Consider the following 26525-nt stretch of genomic DNA (forward strand, 5'->3'; position numbering starts at 1 on the left):
TTGTATTCAAATTCTTCCGTGGTGTATTCGGAGGAGGAACCCGCCTTGCAATGCCGAAGACAACACTGCGTGCCGGACTCGTCGTCATTGAAGCCTGGTTCAGGGGCTACTAAGGGAGTCCTGTATTATGGGGTATCCGGACAGCCGGATTATATCCTTTGGCCGGACTATTGGACTATGAAGATACAAGATTGAAGACTTCGTCCCGTGTCCGGATGGAACTCTACTTGGCGTGGAAGGCAAGCTAGGCAATACGGATATGTATATCTCCTCCTTTGTAACCGACCTTGTGTAACCCTAGCCCCCTCCGGTGTCTATATAAACCGGAGGGTTTTAGTCCGTAGGACAATGTACAATCATACCATAGGCTAGCTTTTAGGGTTTAGCCTCTCCGATCTTGTGGTAGATCAACTCTTGTACCACTCATATTGTCTAGAATAATCAAGCAGGACGTAGGGTTTTACCTCCATCAAGAGGGCCCGAACCTGGGTAAAACATCGTGTCCCCTGCCTCCTGTTACCATCCGCCTTAGACGCACAGTTTGGGACTCCCTACCCGAGATCCGCTGGTTTTGACACCGACACCAACCTTACATGACCACGTTCATGAGACCGGTTCCACCGACAGACATGCAACTTGTTTTGCATAAAGGTGGCTGGCGGGTGTCTGTTTCTCCAACTTTAGTTGAATCGAATTTGACTACGGCCGGTCCTTGTTGAAGGTTAAAACAACACACTTGACGAAAATTCGTTGTGGTTTTGATGCGTAGGTAAGAACGGTTCTTACTAGAAGCCCGTAGCAGCCACGTAAAACTTCCAACAACAAAGTAGAGGACGTCTAACTTATTTTTGCAGGGCTTGCTGTGATGTGATATGGTCAAGACATGATGTAATATATGTTATTGTATGAGATGATCATGTTTTGTAAAAGTTATCGGCAACTGGCAGGAGCCTTATGGTTGTCGCTTTATTATATGAAATGCAATCGCCATGTAATTGCTTTACTTTATCATTATGCGTTAGCGATAGTCATAGTAGCAATAGTTGGCAAGACGACAACGACGCTACGATGGGGATCAAGGTGTCAAGCCGGTGATGATGGAGATCATGACGGTGCTTTGGAGATGGAGATCAAAGGCACAAGATGATGATGGCCATATCATGTCACATATTTTGATTGCATGTGATGTTTATCTTTTATGCATCTTATTTTTCTTAGTACGGAAGTAGCATTATAAGATGATCCCTCACTAAATTTCAAGGTATAAGTGTTCTCCCTGAATATGCACCGTTGCTACAGTTCGTCGTGCCGAGACAGCACGTGATGATCGGGTGTGATAAGCTCTACGTTCACATACAATGGGTGCAAGACAGTTTTGAACGCGTGGAGTACTCAGGTTAAACTTGACGAGCCTGGCATGTACAGACATGGCCTCGGAACATTGAGACCGAAAGGTCGAACATGAATCATATAGTAGATATGATCAACATAGAGATGTTCACCATTGAAAACTACTCCATGTCACGTGATGATCGTACATGGTTTAGTTGATATGGATCACATGATCATTTAGATGACTCGAGGGATGTCTATCTAAGTGGGAGTTCTTAAGTAATATGATTAATTGAACTTAAATTTATCATGAACTTAGTCCTGATAGTTTTTGCATATCTATGTTGTAGATCAATGGCCCGTGCTACCGTTCCCTTGAATTTTAATGCATTCCTAGAGAAAGCTAAGTTGAAAGATGATGCTAGCAACTACATGGACTGGGTCCGTAACTTGAGGATTATCCTCATTGCTACACAGAAGAATTACGTCCTTGATGCACCCCTAGGTGCGAGGCCTATTGCAGGAGCAATTCCGGACGTTATGAACGTCTAGCAGAGCAAAGCTGATGACTGCTCGATAGTTTAGTGTGTCATGCTTTACGACTTAGAATCGAGACTTCAAAGACATTTTGAACGTCACGGACCATATGAGATGTTCTAGGAGTTGAAGTTAATATTTCAAGCAAATGCCCGAGTTGAGAGATATGAAGTCTTCAACAAGTTCTATAGCTGCAAGATGGAGGAGAACAGTTCTGTCAGTGTACACATACTTAGAATGTCTGGGTACCATAACCACTTGACTCAGGTGGGAGTTAAACTTCCGAATGGTAGTGTCATTGATAGAGCTCTTCAATCACTGCCACCAAGCCATAAAGGCTTCATGATGAACTATAATATGCAAGGGATGCAAAGACTATTCCCGAGCTCTTCGCAATGCTCAAAGCTGCGGAGGTAGAAATCAAGAAGGAGCATCAAGTGTTGATGGTTAACAAGACCACTAGTTTCAATAAAAAGGGCAAAGGAAAAAAGGGGAACTTCAAGAAGGATAGAAAGCAAGTTGCTGCTCCCGGGAAGAAGCCCAAGTCTGGACCTAAGCCTGAAACTGAGTGCTTCTACTACAAAGGGACTAGTCACTAGAAGTGGAACTGCCCCAAGTATTTGGCGGATAAGAAGGGTGGAAAAGTGAAAGGTATATTTGATATACATGTTACTGATGTGTACCTTACTAATGCTCGTAATAGTGCCTGGGTATTTGATACTGGTTCTGTTGCTCATATTTGCAACTAGAAATAGGGGTTACAGATTAAACAAAGATTGGCTAAGGACGAGGTGACGATGCGCGTCGGAAATGGTTCCAAGGTTGATGTGATCGCCGTTGGCACGCTACCTCTACATCTACCCTTGGGGTTAGTTTTAGACCTAAATAACTGTTATTTGCTCCCAGCGTTGAGCATGAACATTATATCTGGATCTTGTTTGATGCGAGACGGTTATTCATTTAAATCAGAGAATAATGGTTGTTCTATTTATATGAGTAATATCTCTTATGGCCATGCACCCTTGATGAGTGGTATATTTTTGTTGAATCTCGATGGTAGTGATACACATATTCATAATATTAATGCCAAAAGATGCAAAGTTAATAATGATAGTGCAACTTATTCGTGGCACTGCCGTTTAGGTCATATTGGTGTAAAGCACATGAAAAAACTCCATGGGCTTTTGGAATCACTTGATGCTTGCGAACCATGCCTCATGGGCAAGATGACTAAGACTCTGTTCTCCGGAACAATGGAGCGAGCCACTGACTTATTGGAAATAATACATACTGATGTATGCGGTCTGATGAGTGTTGAGGCTCGCGACATGTATCGTTATTTACTGACCTTCACAAATGATTTGAGCAGATATGGGTATATCTACTTAATGAAACATAAGTCTGAAACATATGAAAAGTTCAAAGAATTTCAGAGTGAAGTGGAAAATCATCGTAAGAAGAAAATAAAGTTTCTACGATCTGATCGTGGAGGCAAATATTTGAGTTACGAGTTTGGTCTTCATTTGACACAATATGGAATAGTTTCGCAACTCACACCACCTAGAACACCACATCGTAATGGTGTGTCTGAACGTCGTAACCGTACTTTATTAGATATTGTGCGATCTATGATGTCTCTTACCGATTTACCACTATCATTTTGGGGTTATGCATTAGAGGCAACTTCATTCATGTTAAATAGGGCACCATCTAAATCCGTTGAGACGGCACCGTATGAACTGTGGTTTGGCAAGAAACCTAAGCCGTAGTTTCTTAAAGTTTGGGGTTGCGATGCTTATGTGAAAAAACTTCAGCCTGATAAGCTCGAACCCAAAACGGAGAAGTGCGTCTTCATAGGATACCCAAAAGAAACTGTTGGGTACACCTTCTATCACATATCCGAAGGCAAGATATTTGTTTCTAAGAGTGGATCCTTTCTAGAGAAGGAGTTTCTCTCGAAAGAAGTGAGTGGGAGGAAAGTAGAACTTGATGAGGTAGTTGTACCTTCTCTCGAATTGGAAATTAGTTCATCACAGAAATCAGTTCCACTGATGCCTACACCAATTAGTAAGGAAGCTAATGATGATGATCATGAAACTTCATATCAAGTTACTACCGAACCTCATAAGTCAACCAGAGTACATTCCGCACCAGAGTGGTACGGTAATCCTATTTTGAAAGTCATGTTACTAGATCATGATGAACCTACGAATTATGAGGAAGCGATGATGAGCCCAGATTCCGCGAAATGGCTTGAGGCCATGAAATCTGAGATGGGATCCATGCATGAGAACCAAGTATGGACTTTGGTTGACTTGCCCGATGACCGACAAGCCATAGAAAATAAATGGATCTTCAAGAAGAAGACAGACGCTGATGGTAATGTTACTGTCTACAAAGCTCAACCTGTTGTGAAAGGTTTTCGACAAGTTCAAGGAGTTGACTACGATGAGACCTTCTCACCCGTCGCGATGCTTAAGTCTGTCCGAATCATGTTAGCAATTGCCGCATTTTATGATTAGGAAATTTGGCAAATGGATGTAAAAATTGCATTCCTTAATGGATTTCTTAAAGAAGAGTTGTATATGATGCAACCAGAAGGTTTTGTCGATCCTAAAGGTGCTAACAAAGTGTGCAAGCTCCAGCGATCCATTTATGGACTGGTGCAAGCCTCTCAGAGTTGGAATATACGCTTTGATAGTGTGATCAAAGCATATGATTTTATACAGACTTTTGGAGAAGCCTGTATTTACAAGAAAGTGAGTGGGAGCTCTGTAGCATTTCTAATATTGTATGTGGATGACATATTGTTGACTGGAAATGATATAGAATTTCTGGATAGCATAAAAGGATACTTGAATAAGATTTTTTCAATGAAAGACCTCGGAGAAGCTGCTTATATATTGGGCATCAAGATCTATAGAGATAGATCAATACGCTTAATTGGACTTTCATAAAGCACATACCTTGATAAAGTTTTGAAGAATTTCAAAATGGACCAGTCAAAGAAAGGGTTCTTGCAGGTGTTACAAGGTGTGAAGTTGAGTCAGACTCAATGCCTGACCACTTCAGAAGATGGAGAGAAAATGAATGTCATTCCCTATGCCTCAGCCATAGGTTCTATCATGTATGCAATGCTGTGTACCAGACCTGATGTGTGCCTTGCTATAAGTTTAGCAAGGAGGTACCAAAGTAATCCAGGAGTGAATCACTGGACAACGGTCAAGAACATCCTGAAATACCTGAAAAGGACTAAGGATATGTTTCACGTTTATGGAGGTGACAAAGAGCTTGTCGTAAATGGTTACGTCGATGCTAGATTTGACACTGACCCAGATGACTCTAAGTCGCAAACCGTATACATATTTATATTGAATGGTGGAGCTGTCAGTTGGTGCAGTTCCAAGCAGAGCGTCGTGGCAGGATCTACGTGTGAAGCGGAGTACATAGCTACTTCGGAAGCAGCAAATGAAGGAGTTCATATCCGATCTAGGTGTAATACCTAGTGCATTGGGTCCAATGAAAATCTTTTGTGACAATACTGGAGCAATTGCCTTAGGGAAGGAATCCAGATTTCACAAGAGAACCAAACACATCAAGAGACGCTTCAACTCCATCCATGATCAATTCAAGGAGGGAGACATAGAGATTTGCAAAATACATACGGATCTGAATGTTGCAGACCTGTTGACTAAGCCTCTTCCATGAGCAAAACATAATCAGCACCAAGACTCCATGGGTGATAGAATCATTACAATGTAATCTAGATTATTGACTCTAGTGCAAGTGGGAGACTGAAGGAAATATGCCCTAGAGGCAATAATAAAGTTGTTATTTATATTTCCTTATATCATGATAAATGTTTATTATTCATTCTAGAATTGTATTAACCAGAAACTTGGTACATGTGTGAATACATAGACAAAACAGAGTGTCCCTAGTATGCCTCTACTTGACTAGCTCGTTAATCAAAGATGGTTAAGTTTCCTGACCGTAGACATGTGTTGTCATTTGATGAACGAGATAACATAATTAGGAGAATGATGTGATGGACAAGACCCATCCGTTAGCTTAGCATAATTGTTAAGTTTTATTGCCATTGCTTCTTCATGACTTATACATATTCCTTTCACTATGAGATTATGCAACTCCCGAATACCGGAGGAATACCTTGTGTGCTATCAAATGTCACAACGCAACTGGGTGATTATAAAGATGCTCTACAGGTGTCTCCGAAGGTATTTGTTGGATTAGCATAGATCGAGATTAGGATTTGTCACTCCAAGTATCGGAGAGGTATCTCTAGGCCCTCTCGGTAATGCACATCACTATAAGCCTTGCAAGCAATGTGACTAATGAGTTAGTTGCGGGATGATGCATTATGGAATGAGTAAAGAGACTTGCCGGTAACGAGATTGAACTAGGTATGAAGATACCGACGATCGAATCTTGGGCAAGTAACATACCAACGACAAAGGGAATAATGTATATTGTCATTCGGTTTTACTGATAAAGATCTTCGTAGAATATGTAGGAACCAATATGAGCATCCAGGTTCCAATATTGGTTATTGACCGGAGATGTGTCTCGGTCATGTCTACATAGTTCTCGAACCCATAGGGTTCGCATGCTTAACGGTCGATGACGATTTGTATTATCAGTTATGTGTTTTGGTGACCAAAGTTTGTTCGGAGTCCCAGATGAGATCACAGACATGACGAGGATTCTCAAAATGGTCGAGAGGTAAAGATTGATATATTGGATGATAGTATTCAGACACCAGAATGGTTCTAGATTGTTTTGGGTATTTTTCGGAGTACAGGGAGGTTACCGGAACCCTCCCGGGGAAGTAATGGGCCTACATGGGCCATAGGGGAGAGAGAGGGGAGCCCGCAAGGGTGGATCCCCCCATTGGAGTCTGAATTGGACAAGGGGGAAGGGGGCACGACCCCCTTTCCTTCTCCCTCTCCCTCTCCCTCTCCTTCCCTTCCCCCCCTCCGAAAGAAAGGAAAGTGGGGGGGGCGACTAGGACTGGGAGTCCTAGTCGGTTTCCCCCCCACTTGGGCGTGCCCCTAGGGTCAGCCTCCTCCCCTTCTCCTTGATATACGGGGGCAGGGGGCACCCCAAAGCACAATAGTTGTTTCTTAGCCATGTGCGGCGATACGTCTCCAACGTATCTATAATTTTTGATTGTTCCATGCTATTATATTATTAACCTTGGATGTTTTATATGCATTTATATGCTATTTATATGATTTTTGGGACTAATATATTAACCTAGAGCCCAGTGCCAGTTTCAGTTTTTTCCTTGTTTTTTAGTTTTACAGAAAAGGAAAATCAAACGGAGTACAATTGACCTGAAACTTCACGGGACTTATTTTTGGACCAGAAGAAGGCCATGGAGTAAAAGAGTTGGGCCAGAAGAGTCTCGGGCTACCCACGAGGGTGGGGGGCGCGCCCACTGTGACGCCCCAAGACCAGAGCTTCAGATGCCTTCCATGTTTCCGAGTGTTGTCGGGTGATTCGTTTTGGTTCGTTGCATCATGTCATCATGTCATCATGTCATAAGTCTTTTGCATCTCAACTAAATAAACCGTATGGATCTTTGATCCATTTAAACCGAGGGAATTCACATGGTGATTCTCTTTACAACATATCCTCTCGATATTTAGAGAGCTATAGTAAATATTCCAATTTTTTGGATTTACCGCAAACACACTTGCAAACTGTCCCAATGCCTTTGTTATCTTAATTCTTGGTCTCCAACATGGCCATATATTTCTTTCATCATATTCCGGAGCTCCACCAAAAACCCCAACATTTTTGGACCTCCCTATCACCTACTTCCTATGCAAAACCATTTGAGTTAAATTCAAAGGATTTCGTTTCAAACTTTACCCATGTGATCATTTCCATTTTTCGTGGATCAGGCTCATTTTTGTGACTCTGAGAAAATTTACTTCATGTCCAAACTCCACTGCAATCCCTCTCGGCTTTTCTCCCAAGTTTCTTTCCTTTTATTTAGTTAAAAGGAAAAAATATTTGGAGGGAGAAGAGAGAGCCCAGTGTTGGAAATATGCCCTAGAGGCAATAATAAATTGGTTATTATTATATTTCCTTGTTCATGATAATCGTTTATTATCCATGCTAGAATTGTATTGATAGGAAACTCAGATACATGTGTGGATACATAGACAACACCATGTTCCTAGTAAGCCTCTAGTTGACTAGCTCTTTGATCAATAGATGGTTACGGTTTCCTGACCATGGACATTGGATGTCGTTGATAACGGGATCACATCATTAGGAGAATGATGTGATGGACAAGACCCAATCCTAAGCCTAGCACAAAGATCGTGTAGTTCGTATGCTAAAGCTTTTCTAATGTCAAGTATCATTTCCTTAGACCATGAGATTGTGCAACTCCCGGATACCGTAGGAGTGCTTTGGGTGTGCCAAACGTCACAACGTAACTGGGTGGCTATAAAGGTACACTACAGGTATCTCCGAAAGTGTCTGTTGGGTTGGCACGAATCAAGACTGGGATTTGTCACTTCGTGTAAACGGAGAGGTATCTCTGGGCCCACTCGGTAGGACATCATCATAATGTGCACAATGTGACCAAGGAGTTGATCATGGGATGATGTGTTACGGAATGAGTAAATATACTTGCCGGTAACGAGATTGAACAAGGTATCGGGATACCGACGATCGAATCTCGGGCAAGTACAATACCGCTGGACAAAGGGAATTGTATACGGGATTGATTAAGTCTTTGACATCGTGGTTCATCCGATGAGATCATCGTGGAACATGTGGGAGCCAACATGGGTATCCAGATCCCGCTGTTGGTTATTGACCGGAGAGTCATCTTGGTCATGTCTGCATGTCTCCCGAACCCGTAGGGTCTACACACTTAAGGTTCGATGACGCTAGGGTTATAGGGAAAGTATGTATGTGGTTACCGAATGTTGTTCGGAGTCCCGGATGAGATCCCGGACGTCACGAGGAGTTCCGGAATGGTCCGGAGGTAAAGATTGATATATAGGAAGTATGGTTTTGGCCATCGGAATTGTTCCGGGCATCACCGGTAGTGTACCGGGACCACTGGAGGGGTCCGGGGGTCCACCAGGTGGGGCCACCAGCCCCGGAGGCCTACATGGGCCAATAGTGGGAAGGGACCATCCCCTAGGTGGTCTGGGGCGCCTCCCACCAAGGCCCAAGGCGCCTCCAAGAGGGGAAGGGGGCAAACCCTAGGGCAGATGGGCCCTAAGGCCCACCCCAGGTGCGCCTCCCCCTCTCTCCCTTGTGGCTGCCACCCAGATGGGATCTGGGGGCTGCCGCCACCCCTAGGGAGGGAACCCTAGGTGGGGGCGCAGCCCCTCCCCTCCCCCTATATATACTTGAGGTTTGGGGCTGCCCAATACACGCGATTTGCTCTCCCTGTTGGCGCAGCCCTACCTCTCTCCCTCCTCGTCTCTCGTAGTGCTTGGCGAAGCCCTGCTGGAGTCCCGCGCTCCTCCAACACCACCACGCTGTCGTGCTGCTGCTGGATGGAGTCTTCCCTCAACTTCTCCTCTCCCCTTGCTGGATCAAGAAGGAGGAGACATCCCCGGGCTGTACGTGTGTTGAACGCGGAGGCGCCGTTCGTTCGGCGCTAGATCGGGATCAACCGCGATCTGAATCGCTGCGAGTAAGACTCCTTCATCCGCGTTCTTGCAACGCTTCCGCTTAGCGATCTACAAGGGTATGTAGATGCACTCTCCTTCCCCTTGTTGCTAGATTACTCCATAGATTGATCATGGTGATGCGTAGAAAATTTTGAATTTCTACTACGTTCCCCAACACCCAGCAGCCTGGCCGTTTTCCTTTCCATTGGGCCGACCCCCAAGGCCTATCCAGCGCCGGCCCACTCCCTAACCTAACCCTAGCGAGCCTCAACCCAATCCCTCGCGCTCATCTCCCTCTCGATCCGCTCCCTCGCGCCGCCAGGAGAGGGGCACCGCGCTCGACCCCTTCTCTGCCCGATCCCCATCTCCCCCGATCTATCCCGCTCGCCCGATCCATCGCCTCGCCGTCTCCCTCGTCCCGTGCGCCGCCTTCCCCCATCTCCATCGAGCCCCTCTGCCTCGCCCTTTCTCCTCCACGCGCCGGCGACCATGCCCCTGCCGTCCCCGCTCCTTGCTGCCTCCCCGCCTCCGGCGAGTGCCTCCTCTGTGCTCGAGCTTCTCCGCCTCAACCACCTCCTCCCGCTCGTCGTGGCCACTGCCGCGGAGCTTCGAGCCTCTGGCAGCAGTAGCTGCAGGTCCGGCAACCCTGCATCCTCCTCTGGTCAAGGCTCCCCGAAATTCGGGCAGCGCCCGAGCGCTCCTTGCCACGCACGGCTCCCTGCGTCCGTGGTTTCGCCTCCTCTGTTCGTCGCCTGCATGCCAGACGCTGCGCCTCCTCCTGGCGCCGGCCCCATCGCCTTCCTGTAGCCGCAGGCGCCGTCCCGAAGCTCTCCGCATCGAGCAGGTTCAGTAGTGTAGCAAGGACGCCCGCATCGACCGCGCCTAGGGCTGCCTCCTCGCCCTTATTGTTCGCACGTGGGCCACGCGACCTGCTGTCCGCCTCGCCAAGACCCGAGGCCTTGTTGGTGTTGCTTCATTTTGGATGTGCCATCTTTTCTGACAAGTGTACGACTACACCCGGTGATGCGACAAGCCCCAACAACGTGTACATCTACTCCATCAAGACCGGACCGACAAGTACCCCAACGTCATGTGTACAACGACCGTCGCCGAAGACCCGGGTAGCAAAACGTCAAGTACCTATGACCGAAGAACGCCATGTACCTCTCCGAAAAAACCGAACATGTACCAGTACGCCCGGAGGCATCGGATCCGTCAAGTTCCACTACCGCCGTGAACAACTACCGTCGCCGAGATCGCGAGAACCCCTACTTCCTCCTCGAAACGTGAACGACTACCGTCGACCCCAAGTGACTCGGATTCGTCAAGTCCTTCTACGAAAACGTGTACCTCTACCGTCGCGAGTACCTCTACCGTCGCCGTGTACCCCCTACTTCCACCACGTCCCGAGAACGTATACTTCCTCTACTTGGCACCGAACGAGAACCGGCCCGTTTGCACACTTCGAAGGTATAACCCCGAAATGACCGCCCGTGGACGAATGCATATGTTGTATGAAATGCTCGCGGTTGCACCGTGCCCAACGTGTTTCTTGCAAGTTCCCCGTTGCCATGCCGTCGTCTCGTGGGAACCCGGTTGCCGGGATCACCCCACCTTCTATCACATGTCACGCTCCCGTCACTTTTCCTTTTGCACCGGTATCTCTGTAAGCTATCGGAACCGGAATGTTGCCGTGGCACCATTTCCGTTGTCATTGTCGTGGCACCCCTTTCGTTTCCGCCACGATGACAAATGCTTCTTAATGCTCTTGTCAACTTTTAATAATAATTGCATAAAACTTGTTCACGTCATCCGCATCATGATAACAACAATTAAAATGTTTAAATTGTTGTTGCACCAAATTGATAAATGCATATGGGGATTTACCGGAATTGTTGTTTGTTATTTCCGGCCTCATTTAAACTTGCCTAAATGTTTAGTTTACTTATGCTCCACCTCTTGCCATGTTTAAACAACATTTAACATTGTTGAGTACATAACCGAGAGAGAACTAAATAATTAATGTGGTGTTCCGTCAATATGCAACTCGTTGCATGTTGAGCTCCACTTAATTTGTAGGATTGTGCATTTTGCCATGCCATGCTTCATTAAACCGGACATGCATCATACTTGATTGTGCATCATGCCATGATTATGTGGTGGTTGTTTACTATGTTGTTTGCTCTTTTCCAGTGTTGCTTCTTCGGGTTGGTTCTGATAACGTCGCATTTGTGAGGACCCATTCGACTACATCCGTTTGTCTTCTTCATGGACTCGTTCTTCTTCCTTGCGGGATTTCAGGCAAGATGACCATACCCTCGAAATCACTTCTATCTTTGCTTGCTAGTTTCTCGCTCTTTTGCTATGCCTATGCTGCGATTCCTACCACTTGCTTATCATGCCTCCCATATTGTGAAGCCAAGCCTCTAACCCACCTTGTCCTAGCAAACCGTTGTTTGGCTATGTTACCGCTTTGCTCAGCCCCTCTTATAGCGTTGTTAGTTGCAGGTGAAGATTGAAGTTTGTTCCTTGTTGGAACATGGAGATGTTGTTCCTTGTTGGAACATGTTTACTTGTTAGGATATCACAATATCTCTTATTTAATTAATGCATCTATATACTTGGTAAAGGGTGGAAGGCCCGGCCTTATGCCTGGTGTTTTGTTCCACTCTTGCCGCCCTAGTTTCCGTCATATCGGTGTTATGTTCCCGGATTTTGCGTTCCTTACGTGGTTGGGTTATAATGGGAACCCCTTGATAGTTTGCCTTGAATAAAACTCCTCCAGCAATGCCCACCATTGGTTTTACCATTCGCCACCTAGCCTTTTCTTTCCCTTGGGTAGGCCTGCCCAAGGGTCATCTTTATTTTAATCCCCCGGGTCAGTGCTCCTCTGAGTGTTAGTCCGAACTGAGCTGCCTGCGGGGCCACCTCGGGGAAACTTGAGGGTTGGTTTTACTCGTAGCTAGTCTCATCTGAGTGTGCCCTGAGAACGAGATATGTGCAGCTCCTATCGGGATTTGTCGGCACATTTGGGCGGTGTTGCTGGTCTTGTTTTACCATTGTCGAAATGTCTTGTAACCGGGATTCCGAGTCTGATCGGGTCTTCCTGCTAGAAGGAATATCCTTCGTTGACCGTGAGAGCTTGTGATGGGCTAAGTTGGGACACCCTTGCAGGGATTTGAACTTTCGAAAGCCGTGCCCGCGGTTATGGGCAGATGGGAATTTGTTAATGTCCGGTTGTGAAAACCTGAAGTTGACCTTAATTAAAACACATCAACCGCGTGTGTAACCGTGATGGTCTCTTTCTCGGCGGAGTCCGGGAAGTGAACACGGTGTTGGAGTTATGCTTGACGTAGGTTGTGCTCGGATCACTTCTTGATCATAGTTTCTCGACCATGCTTTGCCTTCTCTTCTCGCTCTCATTTGCGTATGTTAGCCACCATATATGCTAGTCGCTTGCTGCAGCTCCACCTCATACATTTTACCTTACCCATAAGCTTAAATAGTCTTGATTGCAAGGGTGTGAGATTGCTGAGTCCCCTTGGCTCACAGATACTTCCAAAACCAGTTTGCAGGTGCCGATGATAGTACAGGTGACGCAACCAAGCTCAGGGAGGAGCTCGATGAAGATCTTGTCCTTTGTGTTGTTCCGTTTCCAGTTGATTAGTAGTGGAGCCCAGTCGGGACGATCGGGGATCTGTGTAGCATTTGGGGTAGTATTCTTTTATTTTGGCTCCGTAGCCGGGCCCTGATTGTATTTGGATGATGTAATGCTTTATTCATGTATGTGTGTGAAGTGGCGATTGTAAGCCAACTATGTATCTTTTCCCTTATTGTATTACATGGGTTGTTTGCGAAGATTACCTCACTTGCGACGCGGTTATGCCTCTAAGTCGTGCTTCGACACGTGGGAGATATAGACGCATCGAGGGCGTTACAAGTTGGTAATCAGAGCCTTCCCCGACCTTAGGAGCCCCCTGCTTGATCGAATCGCTGGCGTTATTGAGTCTAGAAATGTTTTGAGTCATTTAGGAATTATATATATCGGAGAGTTAGGAATTCGTTTTACTCCTCAGTCCCTTCATCGCTTTGGTGAGGCATCCTCACGTAGAGTTTTGACTCTTCTCTTCTCAAATTTCACAAAAAAATTAGGATCATGCGGGTATCTTGGAATCGTTCTGATGGTTTTGCGACGAGAACATTGTTCTTGGTGCCTCCTGTCATTTAGGGGTTGTGGCAGTGTCCCAGGGAGTTGAGCTCCGAGGTGTTGTCGTCACAATTTTATCGTTGCAGTTCTGGAATACCTGAGATTAGTTTCGCCGACATTGAAAATCTCTTTTATGCAGTTGTTGGTGAGATAACCTCGACGCCACCCAGTACTAGGGCGGGAGTTTGGGAGTATTGCCATAACTCGTATAACAGATGCTTTTCGAAGGTTGAGGTAGACGATTTCCGAAGGTTTCTTGGTTATGTGTTGAAGGATGGATACAGCTGGATGTAGGATTTGTTAGTTTTGGGTGAGATATTATGCTTCCCCTGTATCCCCAACACCTGATTGCATAACCGGAAAATGTCGGGAGTTTATAAGTGGGAATTCAAGTAGCTCTTAGGATATCTTTTCGACAGATGTATGATATGAAATTGGGTTTCGACGTCTAGTGGTCTGCCTATCCACGGTCGGTTTTACAGTGGTCTCGTTGTGTCTTAAAGAGTCCTTGGCTATGCCGACTCGGGGACGCTTCGTATGTCATGTGCACTGCCTTGTACATGATGGTGTTGTACGATCGAGCCCGTGTAGGCCCCACCACGAAAACTCCGGACGAAATCTCTATCATATGTTTGTTCCGGCTTATTCTGCAAGCCAATCCTTTGTTTTTGTTTTGAGTTGTGATATTCGAGTTGCTTCGAAGTCAAATGTTGATTCCATACCTTTTCCTAAGCGGTGTTCTCATACCCCGATGTGAACACTAATCCTTCTCGATCATCGAGTTTGTCATGTCAATCCTTTTTAACCGGTGTGCTTCTCTTCAAGTGGATCCGATCATTTCAACATCAGCAAGATCAATTATCAGTTCTTCTCAATGGTGTTTGTTCCATTCGTCCCAAGCTGCCTTTGCTTTTCCCCCCCCCCCCCCCTTTTTTTTTAAGGAACCCCTGTATTAATCAAGTATCCTTTTATTCTTGTGAAGTCTCTCCATCCTTTTCCGTCAATATTCTTATCCGGTGATTCTCATGAAGATCCTAACGGAGCTTCAAGTTCATCATTCTCCATTCTTTCCTTTTCCGGTGGATCCAATTCAAACTTTCGGTGTTGATCATATTCTTTTTCGTTTTTCAAATGCCTTCTCATGCCGGTGCACCTTATATTCAGTCATTTCTCGCTATTCAATTATTCCGGAGTGCTGAAGATATCTCAGAAGATGCTAGTGCTTATTCTCATTCTAGCCATTTAATTCAACCGGCGCAATCTATCTTTTAAATCATTCAATGGTGTTTCTTTTGAGCGGGCCCTAACCCACAGGTTTTTACCCAGGATCTTACCTGACTCTTCTTATTTGTCCGGAGATATCCTCAAATTCTTTTCGAAGTTTTGACGTAAGAATGAATTTTCATCAGTCAAGTGCCTTTCTCCAAGATCTTTCAAATTCTTTTCATTGTTGGTTCAACCTTTCTAGTCTTCATCCCGGAGTACCTCAACAATCCATGGTGGTCTTTATCGTCGTCATTCTCTACAGTTGAAGACCGAAGAAGAGTTTCTTTTAAATCTTGCTCCATTCTCTGCCATCCTCTCATAATTGTTTTTGATTGTGGGAATTCTTTTCACCTATCCGGAGCAATTCTAGATTCTGTTCAGTTTGTTCATCCGGAGTCCATCATCTCAGATTTATTCATTCTCAGCTTTCAGCTCTCTTTCTCCAAATCTTATCGGTGCATCATTCAAGTTTTCTCTAATCATCTCGTGATCTCTTCGTTCTCATGGATCTAAATTCCCTCAAGCACCTTCGTTCATTTGATAATTCTTCCCAATGTTTCTTTGTATTTTTAATTGTTCATTTTCAATTTTTACGGTGGTTCGTTCAAGAGTGCTTCTCTTTCGTTATCATACCAATTCATTTGTTGTTTTCAATCTTACCAGTGGATTCGTCGAAGACCTTCCCAAGTCTGACGCTATATCTCTCTTAATTTTTTTCTACGAGAATAAGTAATATGTCGAATCCGTGGATTGTCATCAATTTAATTGGTGAAGGATAAGCATAATGTAATTCTTATTCTTGTTTCATCGGGTGAACTAAATTCCCTATTCCGGGGGCTCATCAAATTCTTGTTTTCCATTTGTTCATCTTTCTTTTCCGGAGTTCCAAGTTTTCTCTTTATCTCATCGCAAAGCTTCATCTAATCATTGCAAGGCTTCAACCTTACTCTTCTCATCTTTCTTTTCGTTTGATCATTCTTTTGTTTACCGGAGTTCTTCATGAAGTTTCTGCATGATGGTCCATAAAGGACTTAATCCGTTCTCGAAACATTCATCAAGATTATTTTCAGAGGAGTTCAAGCATTCTTCTTCTTGTAATCCGGAGTGCAATTCTTCCTTCCGTACCATTGGAGGTGATATTACGTCATTCTTGATAATTTGAGTTCATGTTCCATGATTCACATGTTGTTAAGAATGAGATATATTAAATCCATCAACCTCTTCGTTGGAGTTATCTTGGGTTATATTTCACCTAAAGCTTTCCCTAAGGATTGTTGCTATTTACGGTGCTTATAAATGATCCAAGTTCTTCTTTATCCTCCCGGTGAAGTATTTTCTCGTCTCCTTGGTCATACCAATCCAATTCTTTTCCCGTGAGTGGCAGGTTGTCACCTCATAATTTGTGATGTATTCCATAAGCCCGCATCAAGCTTTTCCTTTTCGTTGTTGGGTTTCCAACAACTACGTTCGACCCTTCTCCTAAAGATGATTTTCAAGCTCATTTGAGGTAGAAGATGTTGTTTTCTCCTCCGTTCTTTTGATTCCATTCCTACAATTTTTCCGAAGGTATTGTGATGTTACGCTCTACTCTCTCCATCTCAAGTTGTGAAGATCATGTTCTTTTCTTTGCTTATCCATTTAACAGGAGTGTTGTGCCCTCTGCTCAAGTTCTCTCATCTTATCAAGTTTCTATCTTTTTCAACCGGAGTGCTGCCCGAATTTGTTCTTCCTTGTTCCTCTTTTCTAACGAAGGTTTTCAACTTTGTTCTTCTTCGTTGCATTCTTTCTTCCAATTTGTTCAACCTCTCAAGGTCCTTTTGGTTTCACTCGTTTGTCAAAGAAGCAACTTAGTTTTACCTCTTCTCTTTCTCTTCCGTTTTTCCCTCCGGTGCCATTCTAGATCTCGGGACGAGATCCTCTCGTAGTGGTGGAGTGTTGTGACGCCCCAAGACCGGAGCTTCAGATGCCTTCCATGTTTCCGAGTGTTGTCGGGTGATTCGTTTTGGTTCGTTGCATCATGTCATCATGTCATAAGTCTTTTGCATCTCAACTAAATAAACCGTATGGATCTTCGATCCATTTAAACTGAGGGAATTCACATGGTGATTCTCTTTACAACATATCCTCTCGATATTTAGAGAGCTATAGTAAATATTCCAAATTTTTTTGGATTTACCGCAAACGCACTTGCAAACTGTCCCAATGCCTTTGTTATCTTAATTCTTGGTCTCCAACATGGCCATATATTTCTTTCATCATATTCAGGAGCTCCACCAAAAACCCCAACATTTTTGGACCTCTCTATCACCTACTTCCTATGCAAAACCATTTGATTTAAATTCAAAGGATTTCGTTTCAAACTTTACCCACGTGATCATTTCCATTTTTTGTGGATCAGGCTCATTTTTGTGACTCTGAGAAAATTTACTTCATGTCCAAACTCCACTGCAATCCCTCTCGGCTGTTCTTCCAAGTTTCTTTTCTTTTATTTAGTTAAAAGGAAAAAAGATTTGGAGGGAGAAGAGAGAGCCCAGCAGCCTGGCCGTTTTCCTTTCCATTGGGCCGACCCCCAAGGCCTATCCAGCGCCGGCCCACTCCCTAACCTAACCCTAGCGAGCCTTAGCCCAATCCCTCGCGCTCATCTCGCTCTTGATCCGCTCCCTCGCGCCGCCAGGAGAGGGGCACCGCGCTCGACCCCTTCTCTGCCCGATCCCCATCTTCCCCGATCTCTCCCGCTCGCCTGATCCATCGCCGCGCCCTCTCCCTCGTCCCGTGCGCCGCCTTCCCCCATCTCCATCGAGCCCCTCTGCCTCGCCCTTTCTCCTCCACGCGCCGGCGACCATGCCCCTGCCGTCCCCGCCTCCGGCGAGTGCCTCCTCTGTGCTCGAGCTTCTCAGCCTCAGCCACATCCTCCCGCTCGCCGTGGCCGCTGCCGCGGAGCTTCGAGCCTCTGGCAGCAGTAGCTGCAGGTCCGGCAGCCCTGCGTCCTCCTCTGGTCAAGGCTCCCCGAGATTCGGGCAGCGCCCGAGCGTTCCTTGCCACGCACGGCTCCCTACGTCCGTGGTTTCGCCTCCTCTGTTCGTCGCCTGCATGCCAGACGCTGCGCCTCCTCCTGGCGCCGGCCCCATCGCCTTCCTGCAGCCGCAGGCGCCGTCCCCAAGCTCTCCGCATCGAGCAGGTTCAGGAGTGTAGCGAGGACGCCCGCATCGACCGCGCCTAGGGCTGCCTCCTGGCCCTCGCTGTTCGCACGTGGGCCACGCGACCTGCTGTCCGCCTCGCCAAGACCCGAGGCCTTGTTGGTGTTGCTTCGTTTTGGATGTGCCATCTTTTCTGACAAGTGTACGACTACACCCGGTGATGCGATAAGCCCCGACAACGTGTACATGTACTCCATCAAGATCGAACCGACAAGTACCCCAACGTCATGTGTACAACGACCGTCGCCGAAGACCCAGGTAGCAAAACGTCAAGTACCTATGACCAAAGAACGCCATGTACCTCTCCAAAAAAACCGAACATGTACCACTACGTCCGGAGGCATCGGATCCGTCAAGTTCCACTACCGCCGTGAACAACTACCGTCGCTGAGATCGCGAGAACCCCTACTTCCTCCTCGAAACGTGAACGACTACCGTCGACCCCAAGTGACTCGGATTCGTCAAGTCCTTCTACGAAAACATGTACCTCTACCGTCGCGAGTACCTCTACCGTCGTCGTGTACCCCCTACTTCCACCATGTCCCGAGAACGTATACTTCCTCTACTTGGCACCGAACGAGAACCGGCCCGTTTGCACGCTTCGAAGGTATAACCCCGAAACGACCGCCCGTGGACGAATGCATATGTTGTATGAAATGCTCGCGGTTGCACCGTGCCCGACGTGTTTCTTGCATGTTCCCCGTTGCCATGCCGTCGTCTCGTGGGAACCCGGTTGCCGGGATCACCCCACCTTCTATCGCATGTCACGCTCCCGTCACTTTTTCTTTTGCACCGGTATCTCCGTGAGCTATCAGAACCGGGATGTTGCCGTGGCACCATTTCCGTTGTCATTGTCGTGGCACCCCTTTCATTTCCGCCATGATGACAAATGCTTCTTAATGCTCTTGTCAACTTTTAATAATAATTGCATAAAACTTGTTCACGTCATCCGCATCATGATAACAACAATTAAAATGTTTAAATTGTTGTTGCACCAAATTGATAAATGCATATGGGGATTGTTTGAGCTCCACTTAATTTGTAGGATTGTTTGTGCATTTTGCCATGCCATGCTTCATTAAACCGGACATGCATCATACTTGATTGTGCATCATGCCATGATTATGTGGTGGTTGTTTACTATGTTATTTGCTCTTTTCCGGTGTTGCTTCTTCGGGTTGGTTCCGATAACGTCGCGTTTGTGAGGACCCGTTCGACTACGTCCGTTTGTCTTCTTCATGGACTCGTTCTTCTTCCTTGCGGGATTTCAGGCAAGATGACCATACCCTCAAAATCACTTCTATCTTTGCTTGCTAGTTGCTCGCTCCTTTGCTATGCCTATGCTGCGATTCCTACCACTTGCTTATCATGCCTCCCATATTGTGAAGCCAAGCCTCTAACACACCTTGTCCTAGCAAACCATTGTTTGGCTATGTTACCGCTTTGCTCAGCCCCTCTTATAGCGTTGTTAGTTGCAGGTGAAGATTGAAGTTTGTTCCTTGTTGGAACATGGAGATGTTGTTCCTTGTTGCAACATGTTTACTTGTTGGGATATCACAATATCTCTTATTTAATTAATGCATCTATATACTTGGTAAAGGGTGGAAGGCTCGGCCTTATGTCTGTTGTTTTGTTCCACTCTTGCCGCCCTAGTTTCCGTCATATCGGTGTTATGTTCCCGGATTTTGCGTTCTTTACGCGGTTGAGTTATAATGGGAACCCCTTGACAGTTCGCCTTGAATAAAACTCCTCCAGCAATGCCCAACATTGGTTTTACCATTGGCCACCTAGCCTTTTCTTTCCCTTGGGTAGGCCTGCCCAAGGGTCATCTTTATTTTAACCCCCCTGGGCCAGTGCTCCTTTGAGTGTTGGTCTGAACTGAGCTGCCTGTGGGGCCACCTCGGGGAAACTTGAGGGTTGGTTTTACTCGTAGCTAGTCTCATCTGAGTGTGCCCTGAGAACGAGATATGTGCAGCTCCTATCGGGATTTGTCGGCACATTCGGGCGGTGTTGCTGGTCTTGTTTTACCATTGTCAAAATGTCTTGTAACCGGGATTCCGAGTCTGATCAGGTCTTCCCGCTAAAAGGAATATCCTTCATTGACCGTGAGAGCTTGTGATGGGCTAAGTTGGGACACCCCTGCAGGGATTTGAACTTTCGAAAGCCGTGCCCGCGGTTATGGGTAGATGGGAATTTGTTAATGTCCAGTTGTAGAAAACCTGAAGTTGACCTTAATTAAAACACATCAACCGCGTGTGTAACCGTGATGGTCTCTTCTCGGCGGAGTCCGGGAAGTGAACACGGTGTTGGAGTTATGCTTGACGTAGGTTGTGCTAGGATCACTTCTTGATCATAGTTTCTCGACCATGCTTTGCCTTCTCTTCTCGCTCTCATTTGCGTATGTTAGCCACCATATATGCTAGTCGCTTGCTGCAGCTCCACCTCATACCTTTTACCTTACCCATAAGCTTAAATAGTCTTGATCGCGAGGGTGTGAGATTGCTGAGTCCCCGTGGCTCACAGATTCTTCCAAAACCAGTTTGCAGGTGCCGATGATACCGTACAGGTGACGCAACCAAGCTCAGGGAGGAGCTCGATGAAGATCTTGTCCTTTGTGTTGTTCCGTTTCCAGTTGATCAGTAGTGGAGCCCAGTCGGGACGATCGGGGATCTGTGTAGCATTTGGGGTAGTCTTCTTTTATTTTGGCTCCGTAGTCGGGCCCTGATTGTATTTGGATGATGTAATGCTTTATTCATGTATGTGTGTGAAGTGGCGATTGTAAGCCAACTATGTATCTTTTCCCTTATTGTATTACATGGGTTGTTTGCGAAGATTACCTTAGTTGCGACATTGCTTTCAATGCGGTTATGCCTCTAAGTCGTGCTTCGACACGTGGGAGATATAGCCGCATTGAGGGCGTTACACCCACCCCCTGGGCGCGCCTCCCTACCTCGTGGACAACCCGGAGAGCCCCCCTGACTTTTTCTCGACACCAAAACCTCTTATATATACTGAAACTTCTAGAAAGAAACCTAGATCGGGAGTTCCGCCGCCAGAAGCCTCCATAGCCACCAAAAACCAATCTAGACCCGTTCCGACACCCTGCCGGAGGGGGGGATCCCTCTCCGGTGGCCATCTTCATCATCCCGACGCTCTCCATGACGAGGAGGGAGTAGTTCACCCTCGGGGCTAAGGGTATGTACCAGTAGCTATGTGTTTGATCTCTCTCTCTCTCTCGTGTTCTGGATTCGACACGATCTTGATGTATCGCGAGCTTTGCTATTATAGTTGGATCTTATGATGTTTCTCCCCCTCTACTCTCTTGTGATGGATTGAGTTTTCCCTTTGAAGTTATCTTATTGGATTGAGTCTTTAAGGATTTGAGAACACTTGATGTATGTCTTGCATGTGCTTATCTATGGTGTCAATGGGATATCACGTGATCCACTAGATGTATGTTTTGGTGATCAACTTGCGAGTTCCGTGACCTCGTGAACTTATGCATAGGGGTTGGCACACGTTTTCGTCTTGACTCTCCGGTAGAAACTTTGGGGCACTCTTTGAAGTTCTTTGTGTTGGTTGAATAGATGAATCTGAGATTGTGTGATGCATATCGTATAACCATACCCACGGATACTTGAGATGACATTGGAGTATCTAGGTGACATTAGGGTTTTGGTTGATTTGTGTCTTAAGGTATTATTCTAGTATGAACTCTAGGATAGATTGAACGGAAAGAATAGCTTCGTGTTATTTTACTACGGACTCTTGAATAGATCGATCAATAAGGATAACTTTGAGGTGGTTTCGTACCCTACAATAATCTCTTCGTTTGTTCTCCGCTATTAGTGACTTTGGAGTGACTCTCTGTTGCATGTTGAGGGATTGTTATATGATCCAATTATGTTATTATTGTTGAGAGAACTTGCACTAGTGAAAGTATGAACCCTAGGCCTTGTTTCCTAGCATTACAATACCATTTACGCTCACTTTTACCACTTGCTACCTTGCTGTTTTTATATTTTCAGATTACAAAAACTTATATCTACCATCTATATTGCACTTGTATCACCATCTCTTTGCCGAACTAGTGCACCTATACAATTTACCATTGTATTGGGTGTGTTGGGGAGACAAGAGACTCTTTGTTATTTGGTTGCAGGGTTGCTTGAGAGAGACCATCTTCATCCTACGCCTCCCACGGATTGATAAACCTTAGGTCATCCACTTGAGGAAATTTGCTACTGTCCTACAAACCTCTGCACTTGGAGGCCCAACAATGTCTACAAGAAGAAGGTTGTGTAGTAGACATCAAGCTCTTTTCTGGCGCCGTTGCCGGGGAGGTTAGCGCTTGAAGGTATATCTTTAGATCTTGCAATCGAATCTTTTAGTTTCTTGTTTTATCACTAGTTTAGTCTATAAAAGAAAACTACAAAAAAATGGAATTAAGGTTGCCTCATATGCTTCATCTTTTTAATGTCTTTCGTGAAAATAAGGATTCCGATAATTGTGCCAAAGTGTTAGAAGAAGAATGTATTAAAATGTTTGGCACTAAATCTTTGGATGATGAGCATGATTGCAATGTTGTTAGTATGAATTATTTGAATATCCATGATGCTAATGATATGCAAAGCCACAAGCTTGGGGATGCTATGTTTGATGAAGATGATATTTTTTGTCCCCCAAGTTTTGATGAGCAAATTTATTGTGATGAAAGCATCCCTCCTATCTATGATGATTATTGTGATTACACATATGCTATAAAGAATAATTATAGACATGAAACTTGTCATCATGATTTTAACTTTCAATTGGATTATGCTTCACATGATAGTTATTTCGTTGAGTTTGCTCCCACTACTATTGATGAGAATACATTTTCTTATGTGGTGAGTAGTAAAATTTCTATGCTTGTAGATCATGAAAAGAATGCTTTATGTGATGGTTATATTGTTGAATTCATTCATGATTCCACTGAAAATTATTACGAGGGAGGAATATATGCTTGTAGGAGTTGCAATAATATCAAGTTTCCTCTCTATGTGCTTAAAATCCTGAAGTTATGCTTGTTTTGCCCTCCTATGCTAGTTGATTATTGTTCCCATAAATTGTTTGCTCACAAAATCCCTATGCATAGGAAGTGGGTTAGGCTTAAATGTGCTAGTTATATTCTTCATGATGTTTTCTTTATGTTTCAATTCTTATCTTTTATGTGAGCATCATTGAAATCATCATGCCTAGCTAGGGGCGTTAAACGATAGCGCTTGTTGGGAGGCAACCCAATTTTATTTTTGGTCCTTGCTTTTTGCTCATGTTTAGTAATAAATAATTCATCTAGACTCTGTTTAGATGTGGTTTTATGTTTTAATTAGTGTTTGTGCCAAGTAGAACCTTTGGGAAGACTTGGGTGAAGTCTTTGCGATCTTACTGTAAAAAATAGAAACTTTTGCGCTCACGAGATTAGCTACCATTTTTTTACCGGAGAGTGCGATTAGGTTGATTATTTTTGCAGATGATTAATAGACAAATTCCACCACCTCCACCAATTTATTTCAGAATTTTTTGAGTTCCAGAAGTATACATTTGATACATATTACTACAAACTGTTCTGTTTTTGACAGATTCTTTTTTCATTGTGTTTGCTTATTTTGATGAATCTATGAGTAGTACCGGAGGGTATGAACCATAGAGAAGTTGGAATACAGTAGATATTACACCAATATGAATTTAGAATGAGTTCACAACATTACCTAAGTGGTTATTTATTTTCTTATACTAACGGAGCTTACGAGTTTTCTGTTGATTTTTGTGTTGTGAAGTTTTCAAGTTTTGGGTAAAGATTCGATGGACTATGGAATAAGGAGTGGCAAGAGCCCTAAGCTTGGGGATTCCCAAGGCACCCCAAGGTAATATTCAAGGACAACCAAGAGCCTAAGCTTGGGGATGCCCCAGATGGCTTCCCCTCTTCCGTCTTCGTTCATCGGTAACTTTACTTGGAGCTATATTTTTATTCACCACATGATATGTGTTTTGCTTGGAGCGTAATTTTTTTTCTTTTTTTTTCTTGCTGTTTGAATAAAATACCAAGATCTGAAATTCTTAAATTTTAGAGAGTCCTCACATAGTTACATAATTATTCAACTACTCATTGTGCTTCGCTTTTATCTTTCAGAGTAGTTTGTCATTTGCTCTAGTGCTTCACTTTTATCCTTTTAGAGCACGGTGGTGGTTTTATTTTGAAGAAATAGATGAACTCTCGTGCTTCACTTATATTATTTTGAGAGTCTTTAGAACAGCATGTTAATTTGCTTTGGTTATGAATTTAGTCCTAATATCATGGGCATCCAAGATGGGTATAATAAAAACTTTCATATAAAGTGCGTTGAATACTATGAGAAGTTTGATACTTGATGATTGTTTTGAGATATGAGGATGGTAATATTAGAGTCATGCTAGTGAGTAGTTGTGAATTTGAGAGATACTTGTGTTAACGTTTGTGATTCCCGTAGCATGCACGTATGGTGAACCGTTATGTGATGAAGTCGGAGCATGATTTATTTATTGATTGTCTTCCTTATGAGTGGTGGTCGGGGACGAGCGAGGGTATTTTTCTACCAATCTATCCCCCTAGGAGCAGGCGCGTAGTACTTTGTTTCGATAACTAATAGATTTTTGCAATAAGTATGTGAGTTCTTTATGACTAATGTTGAGTCCATGGATTACACGCACTCTCACCCTTCCACCATTGCTAGCCTCTCTAGTACCGCGCAACTTTCGCCGGTACCATAAACCCACCATTTACCCTCCTCAAAACAACCACCATACCTACCTATTATGGCACTTCCATAGCCATTCCGAGATATATTGCCATGCAACTTTCCACCATTCCATTTATTATGACACGCTTCATCATTGTCATATTGCTTTGCATGATTATGTAGTTGACATCGTATTTGTGGCAAAGCCATCGTTCATAATTGTTTCATACATGTCACTCTTGATTCATTGCACATCCCGGTACACTGCTGGAGGCATTCATATAGAGTCATATTTTGTTCGAAGTATCGAGTAGTAATTCTTGAGTTATAAGTAAATAAAAGTGTGATGGTCATCATTATTAGAGCATCGTCCCATGTGAAGAAATGATGATGGAGACTATGATTCCCTCACAAGTCAGGGTGAGACTCCGGATGAAAAATAAAAAAAAAGAAAAAGAGGTCGTAAAAAAGAGAAGGCCCCCAAAAAATGAGAGAAAAAGAGAGAAGGGGCAATGCTACTATCCTTTTACCACACTTGTGCTTCAAAGTAGCACCATGATCTTCATGATAGAGAGTCTCCTATGTTGTCACTTTCATATACTAGTGGGAATCTTTCATTATAGAACTTGGCTTGTATATTCCAATGACGGGCTTACTCAAAATGCCCTAGGTCTTCGTGAGCAAGCGAGTTGGAAGCACACCCACTTAGTTTCTTTTTGAGCTTTCATACACTTATAGCTCTAGTGCATCTGTTGCATGGCAATCCCTACTCACTCACATTGATATCTATTGATGGGCATCTCCATAGCCCGTTGATACGCCTAGTTGATGTGAGACTATCTTCTCCTTTTTGTCTTCTCCACAACCACCATTCTGTTCCACCTATAGTGCTATGTCCATGGCTGACGCTCATGTATTGCGTGAAGATTGAAAAAGTTTGAGAACATCAAAAGTATGAAACAATTGCTTGGCTTGTCATCGGGGTTGTGCATGATTTAAATATTTTGTGGGATGAAGATAGAGCATAGCCAGACTATATGATTTTGTAGGGATAGCTTTCTTTGGCCATGTTATTTTGAAAAGACATGATTGCTTTATTAGTAGGCTTGAAGTATTATTGTTTTTATGTCAATATTAAACTTTTGTCTTAAATCTTATGGATCTGAATATTCTTGCCACAATAAATAAGATTACATTGATAAATATGTTAGGTAGCATTCCACATCAAAAATTCTATTTTTATCATTTACCTACTCGAGGACGAGCAGGAATTAAGCTTGGGGATGCTTGATACGTCTCCAACGTATCACTAATTTTTTATTGTTCCATGCTATTATATTATCAACCTTGGATGTTATATGTGCATTTATATGCTATTTTATATGATTTTTGGGACTAATCTATTAACCTAGAGCCTAGTGCCAGTTTATGTTTTTTTCCTTGTTTTTGATTTTTACAGAAAAGGAAAATCAAACGGAGTCCAATTGACCTGAAACTTCACGGGACTTATTTTTGGACCAGAAGAAGGCCATGGAGTAAAAGAGTTGGGCCAGAAGAT

The sequence above is a fragment of the Triticum urartu genome, chromosome 6 (assembly GCF_003073215.2).
Source record: "Triticum urartu cultivar G1812 chromosome 6, Tu2.1, whole genome shotgun sequence".
Classification (NCBI taxonomy): domain Eukaryota; kingdom Viridiplantae; phylum Streptophyta; class Magnoliopsida; order Poales; family Poaceae; genus Triticum; species Triticum urartu.